We start from the raw sequence: 20,437 nt of genomic DNA on the forward strand, positions 1-20,437 counted from the left end.
AAACCAAGAGAGGCAAGATTCAGAATCCTCTCGAACTTTACCCAAACATTTTTTCTTCAGCTTTATGCTCTTTATTTATTTGCTTTCACTTCCCAAGCTTTCAGATGGAACTATACAGTCGTTTGCTTTTTTTCTTGTACAGCACAATAATCAGAGAACTCTCTAAGTTTATCATTAGGGCAAGAAGCAGCCCTGGGACAAGCAGATACCTTTTTCCCACAGGATGCCTCTGATGAAGCAAGGAAGCTAGTGATGCAGCTTAGGTGCCACATCACTCTTGGTATTGCTTCCCTCAGTCACCGCAGGTTGATACCCATAGCATATCCAAACTGCACTGCGTATGATCCCTTCAGCATGGGGAATAATGGCTATAAGGGTATATACAAATGTGTAGCACAAAAGAAGATGAACAAAAAATTGTTGTCTGCAGCCTTACAGTTACAAAGAACGACTGATGCTCAGAACTGTCCCTCGCATGATGGCCGAAAGTAAAAGTGGCCATTCTGCACTTTCTTACTGTGTGTTGAGTAACACTATGCAACATGCAGCTTCTGCCTCTTGACAAACATTCTTAAAGAGCAGGACACTTCTACTGCATCGCAGCACTACCATGCATGCAGTGCAAGTTAGGTTCCCTTGGAGAATTCCACATTTTATGTGAAACCGTAACTTGGCTCTTTATTCTGTCACTGACTTTGGGGTGGGAGAGAGGGAAAGGGAAGGGACTAGGAAAGAAAGAAGAGAAATTGGAAAGGAAAGGGTGTGGAGGAGAGGGAGGAATACATCCAGAGCAGCTGGGCAGTTTGTCACAGTACAGGGAGTTCAGATCATTACAGGGAAACAGCTTTTATGCAGCTTGGATAATTGTCCTCGACACTGTCTCCAGCCGAGGAGACAAAAAAAAGAAAGAAAAGGAGCCAGCAAAAGGGGGCAGGGGGAGCTATCGCTATCTATAGCTGTCTAGAATTAACCTCCAATCCAGACAAGATGGAGAGCAGAGTGAGTGTGCTTAAGGAGAAAAGGCCACTTTGACCTCTGATTTCTCAGAAAGGCCGACTATAAATAACAAGAATAAAAATAAATAATCTTATATGTTGTGGGAGCCTACGCTACTTCTATTTGTTAAATCCACCAAGCGTGCAAGGAGCCAGAGCCACTTGGTACACACACTATGACTCAAGCCAGGATCTCCTGTATGAGAATGCTCTAGACCAAAGCACCGTTGCCGGTTATCTAACCCCCTAAACCTGTATTTATTCACCTCCTAATAAAAACATGTGCTCATAATGTTTTTACTTCCAACTATGAAACTTCCTCCAAACATCCTGAATGCCTCTCAAGCAGTCTTCACTGCAAAGGTGTTGTATAATCTTACTGCATGGTGATTCCTTTCCATGCACAGACAAGGAATAGTATGCAAACGAGCTTTACTAGGCTTCATAGTAGTACTGATCACTAGCATACACATAGGCAGAGCACACTCCCTCGGCTAAGGTTGAAAAACAGGCCACAGGACCCATGATGCTACATCAATACAAGACATATAAGGGCCAAGCAAGGGATATATTCCCCAAAGCGGAGCAAATCAATCAATATTTGGAATCCTGTCAACACTTGATTGTGTCTCATACTGCACCTGATCATGTGATTACATGATAAAGTAAAAGAAGGTAACACTGATTCGCTATTGCTCTTACAAGATGTTTATATAAGATTGCGATAAAGTATACAATTTAAGCTAACATACTTTCCAATGCTTCCAAGTCACTTAAGAATGGGTTAATATTAAGGACAAAGTGCTGAATTCTTTCTACAGCCATTGAATTAAAAGTATGCAACTAAAGATGCACCCAGAAAGCAATTTTCCCCATCAATGTATTAACTGGTTGGTCCTAAACTAGAAAGGTATTTCAAAGAAAAAGTTGTCTTCAGGAAGCCTTTTCTGAGACTAGTAAAATAAAAATATTTTAACATATGTCCTTAAATAAAAGGTGTCAACTCGTATCACCTTTCTTTCGGGACTATGCTAGATGTGTGGACCCTGTCATTGGGTCCAACAAAAATCAACAAGTAATACCCACACACCACAAGGAAGTGTCAGTCTCAAGTGATACTCAAAAACCCTGCCACCTAAAGAGCTTCTCTTATAGCCAGATTTTAGAACATTGTGCAACCCTTCAGGTTCACTTCTGGATTCTCTAACATATCTTATTTTAAAAGACTGAAGGAATTGGCTGTGCTTAGTTTGGAGAAGCCAATATTATGATAGCCTCGAAATATCTGAAAGGGTATGATAAAAAAGACGTTCACTCTAGCAAATGGGAAGCAGAGCACAGGGTATTAATCAAAATTCCAGCTATCTATGCTTTTTTCTCCCTCATATTCAATTAAAGAGGTGAGGTTGTATGATCGGTGCAGTCCTATTCAACTTAATTTTCTGTCCACAAGTTACGGTTCATGAAGGGCCTGAACCTAAATCTCCTCATCTCAACCATTTTATGCTTAACTGTGGAAATTAAAAAAGCCTCAGAACCACACCAATCCTCTCCACTATTTCAGCAACATATACACTAAGCTGAACCAATAATTAACAACAGACCTATAAATCACCTCACTGAATATGTGATATGAACAGTAGAGCTCTTGCCAAAAGAAAAAATAATAATTTCCTCCCCAAGTCATTACACTTTCTAGACATGCTAACAAAGTAGAATGAGAGAGAGAGAAAGAGAGAGAGAGAGAGATTTAACAGAACTTTTTAAACAGCCTTTAGTGAACCCCCTTACAAAGTATTAGAAATAATCATTTCATTTGCCCTCCCTTTGCATTTTTACAGTTGTGGAGTTGGTTTATTTTGTTCTGCATGTGCCTTAAATAATCAGGATTTTCAAGAGAGGGTGCTGTCATCATTAGTGGCCTCATCAGTGAAGTCACAGCACACACACCCTTTTTAAAAAAAAAATTGTGCATGCTTGTATAGATAGATCAATAGATTGCTATAAGGATTGGATTTTTTTACAAAAGATTGAAAATGAACACTTGGGGCAGTCTTTGCCTAAAATGAGAGCAGCTCCACCATCCATACCTAAATTCCCCCCTCCAAACTGGAGAGCCCTGCCCAGCTGACCCAAAGCCAAAAGGCTGAGGCTGGCACTGGCAAGGCATACTGACCTCTGTTGGGATGGGGATCAGAGCACCAGCGGATTCTTTTTTTAAAAAAATACTTTTTTTAAAAAATGAAAGCTGGGAAATCAGAGAACTTGCTGCACCTTTTATTACAATGTTAGGGGTTGATCTAGCGATTTGAAACTGACGATTTAAAAAAGTAAGTCTCTAGCCCTGTTGCTTGCAAAGATACTCCTTTTCCCTTGTATCACCACCACAAGGGAAGCAGCTAGAGAATTTCTTTTAAAAGCAAGCAAGCAAGCAGGGATTTCTTGTTGTACTAATTATTACACTGGTAAGTTGAACTAGAAATATGAAATTTATGACTAAAAAAGATCAAAACAAAATCAGGAAGGGGCAGGGAGGAAGACAGGGGAGGAGTGGTTCATGATGATGAACATCCAATCATCAAAAAGTGGGTGGGAAGTGGGTGGGAATAGGTGGGACAAGCAAAACCGAAAGAAACTTTATGAACAAGGGAAAAAGACAACTCAAAATTAGATTCCAGAAAAAAAGATGGGGTAAAGGGATTCTCCAAAGAACTGGGGACGAATGGGGAGAAATTTAAAAAATTCAAAGTGAAAACTAACAGCAAAAAAATGAATGCATAACTCAGGGGGCCAGAAACTATAGAAATAACCCATGTAGATAACCCCCATATCAGGAGTGGATTGGGATGCCATAAACAGGCAGTTGTGTTTATCTCCTTTTATATGTTCTTCTAGTTCAAAAAAACCTGACAATTTCTCACCCTTCCATCAATATGGCACTGACAATCATGTCCCCAAGAACTAACAAGCCTGTTCAGGAAGAAGGCAGTGCAGTTATTCCTTTCCTACAAGGTAGTATTTCCCAACCCAAAAGTGGCCCACAAAGCCTGTGAAACTGGGTCCCAGGTGTTAGCAGTTTTGTTGATTTGCGCATGTTTTTTCTAGGTGGGTCACCATACCAAAAAGGTTGGGAACCACTGCTGTAAGAGACTGGGCAAAACCCCAAACTTTCTTACTGACCCCAATGTCATTAAGCAGGGCAGCTGAACTCAGCTAGCCTGCGGCAGGCTCAATTGGCCCCGTCTTGCTGAGCAAAAGAGGCAGAAAGGGACTGCATGAAAACAGGTAAGCTAAGAGACAAATCAGGGCACACCCTAACAGGGGGATGCCAACTACCAGCCTAAAACCTGGCATCTTACTAAGTCCCTTGCCCAGGGAGTATGCCACTAGGTTAAATTCAGACTTAATTCAGAAAGCACAGCTGAATTTTTGGAGTGGCAAAGAGATTCTTGAAGCCACATTTCTTTTTATGCTGCTGCTGAGAACTATTATGAAGAGGACCAGAGAGCACCAAAAATATCAAATAATATCAAGCTTTATTGCTACTGTAGTGACACTGAGAAATGAGATGCAGCCATTAACACCAAACCCAAAATATTAGAAAACATTAATCATGTCCAAGAGACCACACAAGTGGCATGCAATATGCTAAAGGAGTAACCAAAGTAATGATTATTTAACTATCATTATACTGAATCATTTAGATAGCAGTCTGAAGTATGCAAAGTACTACACCTTTCCAATCCCACTCTGTTTATATAGCTATCCAGGACCAAGGCCGGACTTAGGAACCCTCACAGGGCTGCACACCCCCAAAAGAAGCTTTACATCCCCCCATCCTGCCCTACCGCCCTTAGTACTCACCCAGTGACAATGACACAGGCAACAGAGGTACTAACAAGGGCCAGGAGCGCCAAGGAGGCCACAGGTGCAGGAAGCCCAGGCAAGGCCTGGTCAGCAGGTGGAAGGCTAGTCAGTGGCCCCAGGGTCCTAGCTACAGACAACTTCCCAGCCAAGGCTCCAGGGCAGCCCCTTGCCTCTGCCTAGAGAAGCTCAACAGCCCAGCAGGGGGAGATGGTGCAGAAGGCACAGACAGACAGCTCCACTGCTAGCAACAGATCGATGGTGGCTAAGGCAGGGCCAAGCCACACCTCAGCTCAGAGGCAGACGGGCGAACTGCAGCAGCCCAACAAACCAGCAGGCAGGCTAGAGGGGGTTGTAAATAGCTAGGAGAAGCGTACAGCAGAAAAGCCACAGGTGTGGCTACCTAAGGCAGCCAGGGCAGCAGCTAGATTGTTGGGGGCGGGACTAGGAGGTGGAGCCTGGGAATGGTGAAGGGATAAAAGGGAAGTCCACCCACAAGCAGGGGGGGAGAGGAAGGAGTTTTGAGAAGAGCACAGAGCGAGACCAGAGCATAGCCAAGAGAACAGTGAGAGATGTCTGGGTGATGTTAGCCCACCCCACTTTTTTTCCTGAGACCTGGGTCACCGTGCTGGGATCCACTTGGTCAACAATGCTGTGGCTGAACTTGCTAAGGCAGGGCCAGAGCAGGAGAGAGCCTTACAGTAGCCTACTTTCCCAAATGTTCAGTACATACTTATGATGCTAATGCAAGAGAACACCACTTCATTAGACCCAAAGACAGTAACGTTTTCAAAGCTAGTCTTGGGTTTCATAGTCCAAAACAGTTTTAAAGCTCTTATATCCACAACAAGTCCAGCAACATGCAAGTTTTCCTTGTGTTTTTAAAGCACTGGGGGCCTATTTACTCTGAACACGATCCAAATCTGTTCGCTGAATGAAATTCACTAAAATCCTTTTTCTCACCAGGGTTTGAGAGTGAGGGTACACTGTACTGGTGCATAAAAAAAAAAGTGTAATTACCAATCAATCAAAAGCAAACTTCTAAGAGCCATTTCACGTATTTCTGTGAGGCAAAGCCAGGTTTGCCACTGAGCAGCCATTTAAAGAGGAATGCAGCCAATCCCAGTTGCCCCAAAATATACCTGTGTGAGGATCCAGAGTGTCAATAGGTGTTTGTGGATCTCACAAGCCCAGAACCAGTATTTTGCAAGGCCTCGGCAGGTCACAGTCAAGGGAAAGGGAGGGGGTTAACTCCTCCCATTTCTCCTTCCTCCGTCCTCAGAGCTCCCCTCTTTCTCTCCAAGGCATCCCAGGAAGCTGGGGTATGTCCTCCGACCTTAGCCCTAATGAGGCTGGTTCTTTTGGATAAGATCACCCCTGCACTCTCGCAGCCTCTTCTGGGGCTTAGCCCCTCCCTAGAGGGCTATGGAGGGTTGTGGCTATGGCTCAGGCTTGGCTGTTATTCTGACCAGGCCAGCCTACAGCCTAGGTCTCGTCAGCAGCCCCAGCCCTCCACCCTCTTTCCTGCACAGGACCAGCTTGTCCAAGGGCAGTGCAGCCCCCCTGGAAGAGGATACAGCAGAAAATGAAATGACCCCTGCAAGTCCTTGTGGGTTTCCTGCCCTTGTATGTGTGAGAGGTACACAGCCACATATAAATATATGCACATACACAGCCTCTATACATCTTATCAATATATTTAATTGTCAATGTGGTACCATCTGTGGATTATTAAATCTGGAGATTGCGGGACATAAACAGACCAGAGACATTTCTACCAATATGAGAAAAGACCTAGGTTTGCAGAAGAATCTGGAACCTAAATCTATCTATCCACCCACCCACCCATATGGGGGAGGGAGGTTAAAAAAAATCTAAATTATAGAAATGGCACCTGTAGCTTTAAGAAACAAACTCCCTCGGTGCGAGTTACTAGGCAACCATAAGCCTTCCAGCTTTGGTTTTTGTCAGTAAAAGGCAGGGAGAGGGGCAGGGAGAGGGAGAAGGGTCCTTTCCAGGCCTGTTTTGCCTTTTGAGGGAGGACCCATAGGGGCCAGTTCCAGCAGCAACCACTAGGTGTAGGGTTGCCAGCCTCCAGGAAGTGGCTGGAGATCTCCCAGAATTACAACTAGTCTCCACGCCACAGAGATCAGTTCACCTGAAGAAAATGGCTACTTTGGGGGGTGGACTCTATGGAATTATGCCATGCCAAGGTCCCTCCCCAAACCCCATTTTCTCCAGGTTTCTCCCACAAAATCTCCAGGAATTTCCCAACTAGGAGCTGGCAACCCTAACTTGGTGCCTTGTGACCATGTAACTTCTATGACTCACCCAGACTAGAATCTGGGAGATCCAACCTCAAATTCACCATCTGCCATGGAGGCTGACTGGGTAACCGGGGACCACACATTCTCAGACTAACGTACCTCACAGGGCTGTTGCAACAATAAAATTAAGGAGAAGAGAATGCTATAAACTGCTTTGGGTCCCTACTGTGGAGAAATATGTATAAATGAAGTAAATAAATAATAAATATAGATGAAGATGGGAGAGCAGATAAAAGGTACGGTGGTTAGTAGGAAGAATGAAGTAACCATGGAAAGCTGAGGATATGAGGCTTCGTGGAGGAGGGGAAGTTGTGGGAAGAGGCATACAGGGGAAAGTGAGGTGCCCCCAGCAAGTCCTTGTGAGTCCCCTACTATGCAATTGGCCCCAGTCCAGTGACCAGCACCGCAGAACTAGGCATAGCTGGGACCAGTGGCTGGAACTACATAGAGTTTTCCCAGGGACAGACTGCCAGGGAGAGGGGAGGGAAAGCTGGAGGGGGGGTAGATAAAGGTAGGTTTACTGGAGGGTGTTAAGGAGAGATGGAAGCAGGAAGGGAGGAGAGGCTATAGGGGCTTTCAGGGAAGGGAAAAGAAGAAATAGTGGGGGAAAGGAAAATTAGACACCTCCCCTCCCACAGTCTCCTGCTTGGAACTGCTAAGCTATTGCCCTTCCCCTCACTTTACAGCAGACAGGTAAAAATAATCAGAATTAATTAATATACGCCCAACATCCTCTGTTCCTGAGAAAGAGCAGGAGCCTTACATTTTTCCATTCCTCTAATACTCTGGAACACAGCTGAATCATAGGGCAAAGACAAAACAGTTATATATTACACTGAAGGTTTAGAAGAAGACAGAACTCTGCACATACAGGAACAAACACTGCATTTAGAAAACAATAAAACAAACAATAAAAAGGAAAATGTGCTTACTGGCTTACTTCAAATTGCTGAAGCAGGCACAAGTTACTTACTTGGTCATGTTACAACATGTCTACCAGGAATGACGTCATTCCCAGCACAACACAGAAGTGCAGCAGGGTCATGCCAGGGGGCAATTTGATAAAAATCATCCTCTGCACTAGATTCGGGGATCATTTTTTACTAATTAGATGTACATCAAAAATGTAATGTGGAAAGTGGATTTAAATGCCTACTGTCAAAACGGGAGCTCGGAGGTCTAATTTTTTTTATTAAGGACTTTTCCAAAACTGCAAAAATTATGACTTACGTGTAAGTTTTAAAAGACGCATGGCTCTGAACAGTATACTACGATTTCTCAGTATAGGCTTACATGCCATGTATGGTGGGCAATCTCCCAGTGATTTGCTCCATTGCCCTCCACCACACTGAGTGGCAACAGAATAAAAATAAAGGTGGGAAAAGACTCCAGCCTAGTCATCAGGATGCCACTTCCAGGTACAACTCAGAAGTGACAATGGGTAGCTCTAGGAATTGCCAGAAACTCCGTGGTAAAATCATAGAGTTTAACCTTAAGAGTTGTAATAATTCCTAGACCTACTCATTTTCACTTCCACATTGTACCCAGAAGTGACACAGTGATATTAGCGACACCAATAATGTCACATGCCCCCATGTCCCCGCCCCCAACCCTCCCATTGGTTGCCAGGCTTATGATGCTTAGGGTTGCTTGGCCCAAGCATCATATAAAATAATATTCATTCATTTAGAAAATTATATGCTGCCTCTACAGAAACCTTCTTGGGTGGCTCATGAGTAAAAACAATATAATCAAATAATTATAAAATGTATAATCAATCATCAATAATAAAAAAACGATATAAAACCATTAAATTACTTCCAGCAGTCTCTGATATTCATAAAACAATCCTCAGGCTAGAAGCAGAATGTGAAAACAGTTAAAAATAATGGAATCTCTCGGTTAAAAGCCTTGGTTTTAAAAAAAAAGTTTTGGCATGGTACCTAAAAGGGACTAAAGTAAGTTTCAAGGCAACTTACCACCACTGGAAAAGCCATGGTTGCCACCCCCCTTACCTTTGCAGGAAAAGGTACAATATGGGATGAGAAAGCACCGAAGGCTTTGGGCTTTTCAAGCTCTCCCCTACACTCAGCAGCCATTTCCAACTCTGGGAACATTTATTCCCAGTATGTAACTCATGTGCAGCAATCGCCATATGAGTCAGAAGGCTGCAATGGGGAGGAACAAAGGGGCAGTGTGGAGCAGTGTTGGACTAGGATCTAATTTCAAATCTCCACTCTGCCATGGAAACTTGTTGGGTGACCTTGGGCCAGTCACATACACTCAGCCTAACCTGCCTCATAGGATTGCTGTTGTGGAGATAAAGCAGAGGAGGGAAGAATGTTGTGAGCCACATTGGGTCCCCACTGGGGAGAGAGGCAGGGTATAAATGAAGTAATAAGTAAATAAAATCACTCCCTCCACAGAGCTCACAGATTTCACCCATTCTCCTTCCCTACTACAGCCTTTCGACCTGTACGGCTATTATTCCAAATGGGTCCCCCAACTCAAGAATAAACTTTCCCAGAGAGCAGGAGAGAGCCAGGAAGACTGAGAATCTTTGTGTGGGCCTCACAAGATCCAGCTTACAGACAGCCAGGCTTGGGAAGAATGTCATAACTTGTAGGCTGAACAGTACAAGAGGAGATGTTCCTTAATCTAACCCAGTCCCAAGCAAGACAGGGCCTCAAAGGTAAATTCCCAGGCCAACTTATTCACCCAACTCTCTTAGGAATATCTTACAAAATAGTAGCAATAATTACCTGAAGAGGATTATATAGAACTACATGGTCTTGAGACAGTGAGATGGGGAGGGGAGGGTCGACCTTTCAAAGCAGCCATTTTCTGCATGTGGAAATGAGCTGCAGTCTCCAGGTCCAGGGTTGCAGGTTGGCAACCCTAGCCAAATCTACCCTTGGACGAAAAACAAAAGAGCATGGAAAGCCAGGTGGATATGAAGGAGCTGGGATACAGGACTTACGTTAGTGAAATCACACGTCAGCTCAAACGTTCCTTGGAAACGTTATAGGTTGCTTATACTGCTTGACAGTATGGTTGCCCTTTATCTGTTACATAGAAAAAAATTGACAGACTGACCAATAACTGCTAGAGTGTTAGACTAGGATCCAGAAGACTTAGATCCCAACTCTGCTGTGAAACCTGTTGGGGGACCTTGAGCCTGTCAGTCTAACCTTACCTCAGAGGGTTGTTGTGAGGATAAAATGGAGGAGGGGGGAAATGATAAATTGCTTGGAGGAAGGGTAGGATAATAGTGTACTAAATAAATAAAATATCAAGCAATATGCACTTGTTTTGATAACAGAGTTTGTTTAATCTTAACTACAACAGAGAATTAAGGAATTTACTTTTTACTTTTTCAATAGAGCTGGATACTGTCTCAAATGCCATGTATTTTTGCAGTCTCGTGTGGGGACACACGCGTGCTGGGCTAAGCTGTAGTTCTGCCCACTGCACTGGCAGTACAACATGATTATGGCTGGTAAAGCTGCAATGCGGGCTATATATTTGGGTTGCATTAGACTGAGGAAAGATTATAGGAAACTCCAGATGGAGTCAAACACACTGGGAGATCTGGCAGCCCAGTGGCAGATGGAATTCAGATCAGTAAAAGGCGTTTCTTTATAACACAGCAGCCATTGGAACAAAAACAGGGTGCTTGGGTGCATTAAAACAAAAGGACAGAAATGAAAACGTAGAATAGATTACAAGGACAATGACACTGAAAAATGAGACACAGCCACCAGTGTCAAAGCCAAATAATAGAAAGCATTAGTCAGGCCCAAGAAATCACATGATTGACACAAAAGTCATAATTTCTGTGGAACAACAAAAGAGAGGATCTGGTAGAACTTGATTCTTTTTATTTGCCTTCTGGTTTCTGAGCCATGAGGATTCTCTAGGCTTGCATTATAAAGCTTTCCTCCACAATTATTTAAACAAGAACTCTTCTTTAAAAAACAAACCGACAAAATTGCATCATTACAAGAGCTGTGGCTTTTTAAGGAACAAAAAATACAATTCTCTTGAAATTCAAGGAAGTTTATTCCTTCTTGCCCCACAGGCATCTCTAGCACAGCACTACAGTTGGCACATGTGCTAGCAAAACAAGTATTTATGGTACAATTTCATTTTGATGATGTAAGATGGCTAATAGTGCCATCCTAAGTAAATTTAAACCATTCTAAGTCCATTAAAATGAATGGACTTAGAACGGTGTAACTCTGCTTCGGACAGCACTGTAATTTCTTTAGGGAGAATAGATCCAGAGGAGGTAAAACAAATAACCTTCTGATCCATTCCCACATCACTGTTGTAAAAGTCTGTAAGTATCTTGTGCCTAAGGACATGTCAGAGCCAGTTTGGTGTAGTGGTTAGGAGCGGCAGGACTCTAATCTAGAGAACTGGGTTTGATTACCCGCTCCTCTGCCTGAAGTCAGCAGGGTAACCTTGGGCCAGTCTCAGCTCTTCCAGACCTCTCTCAGCCCTACCCACCTCATAGGTGATTGTTGTAAGGATAATAATAACACATTTTGTAAACTGCTCTAAGTGGGCATTAAGTTGTCCTGAACGGTGGTATATAAATTGAATGTTGTTGTTGTTGTTATTAATACTATCAGCTTTATATCAGTTTTATACTAATTTTACAGTCATGGCCTTTCCCAAAGAATTCTGGGAATTGTAGTTTTGTAAGGATACTCAAAAAAGGAAGCTAATTTTTTCAATGATGCTCAAGATTCTCTATTAGTACATGCACGTCACACAGAATTACACTTCTCAGTGTTCCTTGGAGTGAGAGAATGACTGTTAAACTAGTTTAAACTGATGCTGTAAAAGTTGCTTTACATATGATTTTTAACACAAAATATTCTCATTATAGGAAAGACACCCATACCAGTACACATTGTTATATCTGAAAACAGTAAGTATGATTTTATTTTGCAATTTCTTTGTAAGTTGCTTCTCAGCAAAGAAACTGAGGGTGATGAAATAAATTTGAGCAGGGCTTTTTTTCTGGGAAAAGAGGTGGTGGAGCTTAGAGCCAAGCTACAAGTGATGAATTACACTTGCCTGGCAAGTGAACAGACTCATGTGTATTCCTCCCTGTTCACTTGCCATTCACTTGTGCTCCACTTGATCAAGTATTTGATCTGGTATTTGCTCAGCACATTTTTGCTTTGCAAGCCTTTGCCCTCCTCTCCACCCTCCACATTTGGCGCTGCTGGGCTAGGCTAGGCGTGGTCAAGAGGAGAGCAAGTGAATGGCAAGTGAACAGGGAGGAATACACATGAGTCTGTTCACTTGCCAGGCAAGTGTAATTCGTCACTTGTAGCTTGGCTCTCAGTGGTGGAACTCAGGACCGCACAATGACATTACTTTGGTCAGCTGGAACAAGGGGGAAGTTTTTTAAAGTTTAAATTGCCCTCGGCGAAAATGGTCACATGGTCAGTAGCCATGCTCCCTGATCTCCAGACAGAGGGGCGTTTAGATTGCCCTCCGCGCCGCAGCGTGGAAGGCAATCTAAACCCCTCTGTCTGAGAGAGCTCCAGAGAACTGTAACTAGCCTAAGGTCACCCAGCTGGCTTCAAGTGGAGGAGTAAGGAATCAAACCCGGTTCTCCAGATTCAAAGGATGTTTTTAGTCACATTTTAAGCAACTCACATACAGCTAAATATGGCTTTGGGGGATGGAGCTGTGGCTCAGAGGAACAGAATCTGCTTTGCAAGCAGAAGGTCCCCAATTCAATCCCTGGCATCTCCAACTTAAAAGATCAGGAAGAGAAGGATATGAAAGACCTCTGCCTGGCTCTCTGGAAAGCCACTGCCAGCCAGAATAGACAATATGTTCTTGATTGACCAATGTAGGGTTGCTAGTCTCCAGGTGAGGTCTAGAGACCTCCCAGAATTACAACGGATCTCCATACTACAGATCCACCCTGAGCCTGCTGGAAATGTGGGGAGGGCAGAATAAAAATCGAAAGTAAATAAATAAAAATAAATAAATATCAGTTCCCCTGCCGAAAATGGCTGTTTTGGAGGGTGAACTCTATGGCATTATATCCCACTGAAGTCCCTCCCCTTCCCAAACCCTACCCTCTCCAAGCTCCACCTCCAAATCTCCATAAATTTCTCAATCTGGAGTTGACAACCCTAGAACAACGGCAGCTTCGTGTGGTCGTTTCCCTATACTACCGCTTCCCCCTCCATTCACTCAAAAAGGAGCTGATTATCACAGGTTATTTCAAGCCTCAGATTAAGTTGGATGGAATGGTGTAAACTCTATCTGGCCATGAAATAACCCTGGAATGGGGATGGCCTGCCGCTAAGCACAACATTTATACAATCCCCCCACCCCATCCTGCTGATTTAAAAGGGACGCTACTTCATTCTCCATGGACCTGCTTTGGTAGCTCTCTTGAGACAAATGACAGATTCCAAGTTTGTAGAAATTGTGTAGTTTTTAATTTAGTACACTCAGTGTCAAGAAAACAGAGGCAGTTATATTCACTATTTTGGACACTCTGGCACCATGGCCTTATCCGGCCCCTTTCCCCCTCAAGTGTCCCCGGGGTGATCACATTCAGAAAAGGAAAGTCCTTCACTGTATTTTGTATAGTGCGTTGTGCAATGCATTCTGGAAAGTCACCAGTAAGAAAGTTTTGGAACGTGGGACAAACACAATACCTCAGCCACACGTACCAATCAACACTGCTATGAAACCCAGAGAGAGAAAGAGAGCCTGTGACAAAGTCTGCAGAAAACCTCTGGCCACCTTGCCATGTTCCCTTTCTCCCTTGCAGTTTGATGCACACACAGCTGGTGCTGATTTCCTGGCTTGCGCTCCATCTTCATTTCACTCCAAGCTTGGTCATTTGCGCTCTGATTATCTCTCATTACCAACGACCTTGCTGTAATGAGTTTTAATCTGCCTCGTATTAATTAGAAACATTTTCATTAGCCAACTCGATTTTGGGTAAATAGCTAATAGAAGTGTCTGGGCTGCGATTAGTTATCAATAGAGGCTGTTAAGGGGGAGGATCAAAATGTGTGTAGGGAGCAGCTGTTCCCCTTCTAAATACCGATGAGACACAATAGACTCTTTGCAAGGCTGCTATAGAAATCTTGGAAGCCACGCCTTTTTTAAAACAATGACACTTGGAGCACAGTCCATAGGGTGTTCTCCCACACAAGTTCCATTGAAATGAACGGGAACTGCTCAAAAGCACCATGGTGTTCCTCTGTGCTCCTGAACAGAGCCCATTCATTTCAGCAGGACTTGAGTGGGTGAATTTCCCAATATTTTGTATAATTTACAGACAGCCTGAAGTCAGAGGGCACAAACCAAGCAAAGTTATCCAAGTTTCACTGAACCAACTGGACTTTGGCTTTATCAGTCACAAAAATGCTGAAGTGAGGCTTAGACATTTCAAATTAAATCCTAGTTAAACTATCACCTACGGCTGCATTGCATGTGTCTTTTTTTCTTACACGGAAAGACCAGTAGTCAAGATGAATTTTATTTAGTAAAATATTTGAAATTTTAGTCTTCTTTATCCATAAACGCCAATACAAGTAACAGCATTCATTCCCTTCAATCAGCAATTTTTAAAACATTAATGACTTGAGGACCACAGTTCTGGTTTGCTTATTCTTGGCATATGTGATACCTGTTTCTGCATCCAAATGCCTCAACAGGACGGCATGGTCTACTGTACCACAAGCCACAGATAGTTCTAGGAGGAGCAACAATGAATCATGGCCTTTGTCTACATTCAAGCAGAGGTCATTGACTAGAGCCACCAGAGTGATGGATGAGTAATGAAGTACAGATCTTGCAGGAGGATCTGATGCATTCTTTGGACTATTCTGGTCTTACCAACAATGGCAATTGACAGTATTTATTCTCTGTCTCTTTACAGAAGCCTTTCGAGCGTTTTGACTTCCACAACGTCTCTTGAAGTTTAATTTAACTACTCTATTTCATCTGGTATATGTGGGAAATCTATTATCTTTATTGCTTCCTTCTCTCAGAAAGGATGGGACATTTGACCTCTTTTGATCCCCAGACAAAAAAAATGTGTGTGTCATCAAAAAAGAATCCGCTGCTCTAAGCCTAAGTCAAATTAATGGAACTCAGAGGTTAGAGAACAGACCACGAGATCATTTGCAAAATCTATTAAGGGCAACCCATGAATAATGACGCAAAAGACATTTCCAAACACAAGATTACACTACATCAAAAGTAGAGGATGCCAGTTGCTGAATCTAGCAATGAAATGTCTAGAAGCCATTGCTCAATTAACCACATTGACAGCACAATCCTAAACAGTTATAATCTTCTAAAACCATTTACCTCAATAGACTTAGAAGGGTGTAACTCTGCTTAGGATTGCACTGTGAAATTCTCCCACTGTCTCAAGTCTGGGAACCATTTTTTGTTTTTAAATCAAAGGGACTACCTTACCAAGATTAAATCTGAACAAGTGCATATCACAGCTGATTCAGAAAGGTATTTAGAGAAGCTGCAGCAAAATCAAGTAAAGCGTTTCAGACAAGTGGACACTGTGACTGCAACTCTCGACTCACAATAACTCAAAACAATAATAAATTGGACACAGTGTCACTCAAGTGCTGACTGACAAAATTAATCCAACATGTTTTGCAAAGAATCAAAAGAAAGACATCTGGAAGTTAACACATACGACCAGGGGCACTGGTATACTGCTAACCAAAAACTAAAACTGGAGATCCAGCACAGTGCAGCTAATCTTAAGCAAAACAAATTATGCAAATCACATAAAGTATACAAATTTTCATGGATAATTTGATCTAACAAATGAAATATATTTATTTGACAGATTTACTGGAACGTGAACGCAGCCTCCATTTCACATCAACAGAATAATGGCTTACTGGAGATTGTCAGCCTTCGGTCTGGGTGTAGGTGCGCAAGACGCTGGTGCACCTGAACTGCGGCTCTTGGCTGTGGACAGGGACTGCACAGGTTCCTGCTCTGTTGAAGGAGGGGAGATATACCTCACCCTTGCTCCCTCGCTACCACTCACAGACCTGATCAACCTGTCAGAGTCCCTGCAGCCTCCTCCTACTTCCAGCCTTCCACAGCTTCCACCCTCCTCGCCTCCTTCTGGCTGGCTCTTCCTTCTCTCCTTCCTCTCTCTAGTTCCTCCTCCTTCCTCCTTACTTTCTCTCATTCTCCACCTCCACCTCCTAACTCACCACCCCACCTTGTGGGTGACCACCCCACCTTGTGGGTGACCCTCCCTTATATCCCTTCACCCATTCCCTGCTCCACCTGCTAGCCATGCCCCCAGCCCTCTAGCTATGGCCCTGGCTGCCCTAGGCAGCCACACCTGTGGTCACTTTGCTGGCTGCTCTGGGCAGCCACACCTGCACCTTCTTTGCTGGCTGCTGGGCTTTCTCTGCTGATTGCCTCAGGCAGTCCCATCTGTGGTTGCTTTGCTCCCAGCCTCACCTGGTCCTTGCTAATCCTTTCTAACCTGCCTGCAGGTTGGGGCGTGGCCCTGTGCTGCCTTTCCTCCACTGCCAGTAAGGTTGCTGGCTGGCTTGCTGCTGGCTGGCTGTCCCTGCTTCTTGTACCCTCTCCCTCTGGTCAGGTACCTTCCTGGTTGTCCTCCCCCTCCTTGCCTGGGCTCCTAGCCTCCCACCGGAGGGTGGGGCTGGCTGGCTTCCACCTGCCCCGTTGTACTCTCTGAGGCTTGGGTGCTTCGTTCTCTCCCTCTGTTGCCAGCGGGAACTGGACCTGGGTACATGTTGTAGAGGCTGGGTAGCTGTCTCCCGTCCCCTCCTCCTGGTAAGTCCGGGGGCTGAGCCTCAGACCCCGGACAGAGATACCCATGCCAGATTGAAAACTTGACCCTATGTTTAAAATAGTCCCTGCTGTTAGAAACAATGGGCTTTTGCCCCACAGTAGACCAAAGGAGTCCTGGACAATATCAAAATGGGATAGAACCTCCTCAGAAGAAAAGCATCCCTTTATGGGTCATAACAAGGTCCCAGAACGTAGGCCAGGCCTGCCGCACACCAGCAAACTCCATCAAAGGAGCCAGTAAAAATGAAGAACTAACAAAACTACCACACTGGACACATTCACCTCTAGAATCCCACCATCCCCTCCCGGTCCCCTGAAGATGGTGCTGTCCAAGCAGAAGCCAGTCCTCTGAACTGTGACTCCCTTTTTTGGATAACAGGCCTGGTCAGACTAACAGGACAAATGGGCAAAAGGCCAATGGCTGAATGGGAAGGGACAAGCAGCACATGCATAAACAGTACCTAGGATGATGGTCAGAAAACCCTCGCTTCAGATCGTTCACTGAGAAAAGGGGCAATTTTGTCCAGTTAGTCCTTCTCCTGATGGCTTATTTCTTCCCATGAAGATGGCTTATAACTGAGACTGAAACACAACAACCCCTATCATATAGTTCCCACTGGGATAAGAGAGAGCTTGAGTGAAAATCAAGCAAGGAATTCAAGCTTTGACTTTTGACTGCAAAGTGGAATCATGGTCTTGAACTCTCTTTACCTGCTTAAGATCATTCACAAACATTCATGAAAAATAAGTACCTTAATAAGCTAAGCCCCACAACACTGAGTGTTTTTAATTCTGCTTTTATCGATTGGTCCCTCCAGCTGCCTGATCATTTATGTTGCTCTCCTCTGAACGTCCTCCGATTTGTCAGTATTTTTGGTGGCATTTAATATGCTAATGAAGGAAGAGGGAGAAATGGGATGGATTGTGGTGCATCAATGAACACAGATGTCTAATCACTAAAACGGGCTTCACCTAGAATCCTAAATGACTACACTTGGGCACCTGGACAGTTTAAAGACTCTCGACACTTCCTTTGCAGTTTGTGAGAAAACAGATTTTCTTACAACCTGAGAGCCAAACTACAAGTGACACCTTACACAGGTTGGACACTTGTCAGCTTCCCTCAAGTTTTGATGGGAAATGTAGGCATCCTGGTCTTGCAGCTGTAATGGAGAGCCAAGCTGTAAAACCAGGATGCCTACATTTCCCATCAAAACTTGAGGGAAGCTGACAAGTGTCCAACCTGTGTAAGGTGCCACTTGTAGCTTGGCTCTTAGGCTCTGGTTATGGTCAATGCACAGCTAGGATAAGAAAAGAAAAATAGGAACTCTTTCCCATAGATTGGCATATTACAACCAGGTACAAGAATTCAAGATGGTGCTTCTGTGGCTGTTTCCCTGAAATACTCTCCCATTACATACAATGAGTTGGATTATACATGTCTTAAACAAACAGAGATGCAGTGGCTATCATTAAATATTCAGTAGGTTTCAGACACTACCATTACTTGATTTTATGTCCTGTTCTATTTCTCATAATCAAGTCAACTACAGCATGGCAATGAGAACTTAAATGTAAACTCGACACACACGCGTGCTTCCTAATACTATCTGAAGAAAGCAACTGCATAACTTCAGTAAAGCTTATCCAGAGTGCAACAAACAGCGTTGTAAAAAGATAGCCCTCCATCTATGTGTCAGTGACTTGTAGTGGCTGGTCCTTTTCAAATATTATGATCCACTCGTATCAGGAGCCTACCAACCCTACACAGAGTTTCATGTAGTGTGCACCGATACTGTACGTGCATGCAAAATCTATGCATTATTCCTTACTAACATAGCATCCATGCATATCAGGAAGGCTAGGGGTAGCAAGTACTCCTGATATGCAAAGCCGGAAGACTCCCTGTATGTTCATCCTTAAAGTCTGAAGAAAGCTGATACACATTGTTTTCAGGTCATCCAGAGGCAATATGATAAACTGAGCCAGAGTCATAATACAGGTGCTATTGCTGAATATGTTAAATATATATATATTAAATATATACACATAGGAAAGGTATAGAGAAACTGAGCCCAGGTAAGCCCTCTGGACAGACAACCTCCATAAAAGAAAACAATTTCCACAAAATCTCTCTTTTACTTGCTCTCCTTTTATACTGCTGAGCCTACGTATGGCATACCAAAGAGGCACGCAACTTCCATGAGTGTTTTCTCAGCAACAGATGGCATGTTACTCTTTCTACATTCCATGCATCCTAAGACAGAGATTGTTATGTGCATGTAAAAGGTCACATGGAAGCCATGTTGTAAAAAGTCACGTGGGAGTCTCTCTAAATTATAAAAACTCAGGTAATAAGGAATGGCAGATTTTGCCACAAATTCCCCATTATAAAATAAATGTTAATAGTTTTTTAACTGCTGGAGACAAGATAGAGTCCTTCCTTTCCATCTCATTGAAAGACAAGAAAATGATGCACATTTTCTTCAGAGAGAGAAAGCTGAATAATGCAAGGACTTTTATGACAAAAGGAAAGTGAGACCTACAGGAATAAAAACTTATATTGCGTTCCTGGTACAATGTGTGCATGTTAATAAAGGAGGAAGTTTCTTTTAGGTGCTGCAGCTCAAGTGAAATTGTTATATCAGCTTCACTTCTACAGGAAAATCCAGGCTCCTTTCCACCCAAACTCAGACCCAGTTTAACCTAATTTGACTATAATATTTTCAGTTCATCTTTCCTTTAAGGAGCTCAAAACACGATACATGTGTAAGCATGGTAAAGCTATTTATTTGTTATTTATAGAGAGAAAACAAATATAAGTCTGGTAAAAATATTTGTTATTTAAAAAGAGAAATTACTGCCCTCTAAAGGGAGGGGTCTTTTTCAGAACCGCTGAGGAGTGGTTGCCTAGCAACAGGACAGCTAGAGGATGGCAGGTGGAAGCCCTGAAGGGGAGAGGGAGTGAAGAATTTTGGAGGAAGGAGAGAACCAGAGACATAGAGAAAGCCAGTGGGATGAAGCGTGACCATCTCCAGGTGTTTGAAGCAGCCCAGAAAGACATAATTTTTTAAAGTCCAGAGCACCCAAGAAATACCATTCAACAGATAATTGCCTGTATAAGTTATCTATGAGAAGGCAATTCTCTTCTGTGTGGAAACTAACTGGCTGGCAATCACTTCAATTTGCACAAGGCTTAAATCACAAAGACTGGTTCAGAGCCCTGGAGGACAAGCAAGATTTTGGGGATTGTTGCCACATCATGATTGCCTGGGTATAACAGAGCACAGCGCCTGCACAGCAACAACTAAAACTCAGTAATAAAGGAACTCAGAATGGTCAAGTTGCTAACAGTGAGCCAATGGTGACAGAAGAAGGAAAGAA

The 20,437-nt window shown here is 43.4% G+C and overlaps 1 protein-coding gene across 1 annotated transcript in view; it reads right to left on the reverse strand.

Annotated features, from left to right (window-relative positions):
- ADCK1 (aarF domain containing kinase 1) overlaps window positions 1-20,437 on the reverse strand; it is a 155,050-nt gene that overhangs the window by 108,540 nt on the left and 26,073 nt on the right. The window lies entirely within an intron of this gene.

This window comes from Eublepharis macularius, chromosome 2 (assembly GCF_028583425.1).
Source record: "Eublepharis macularius isolate TG4126 chromosome 2, MPM_Emac_v1.0, whole genome shotgun sequence".
NCBI lineage: Eukaryota > Metazoa > Chordata > Lepidosauria > Squamata > Eublepharidae > Eublepharis > Eublepharis macularius.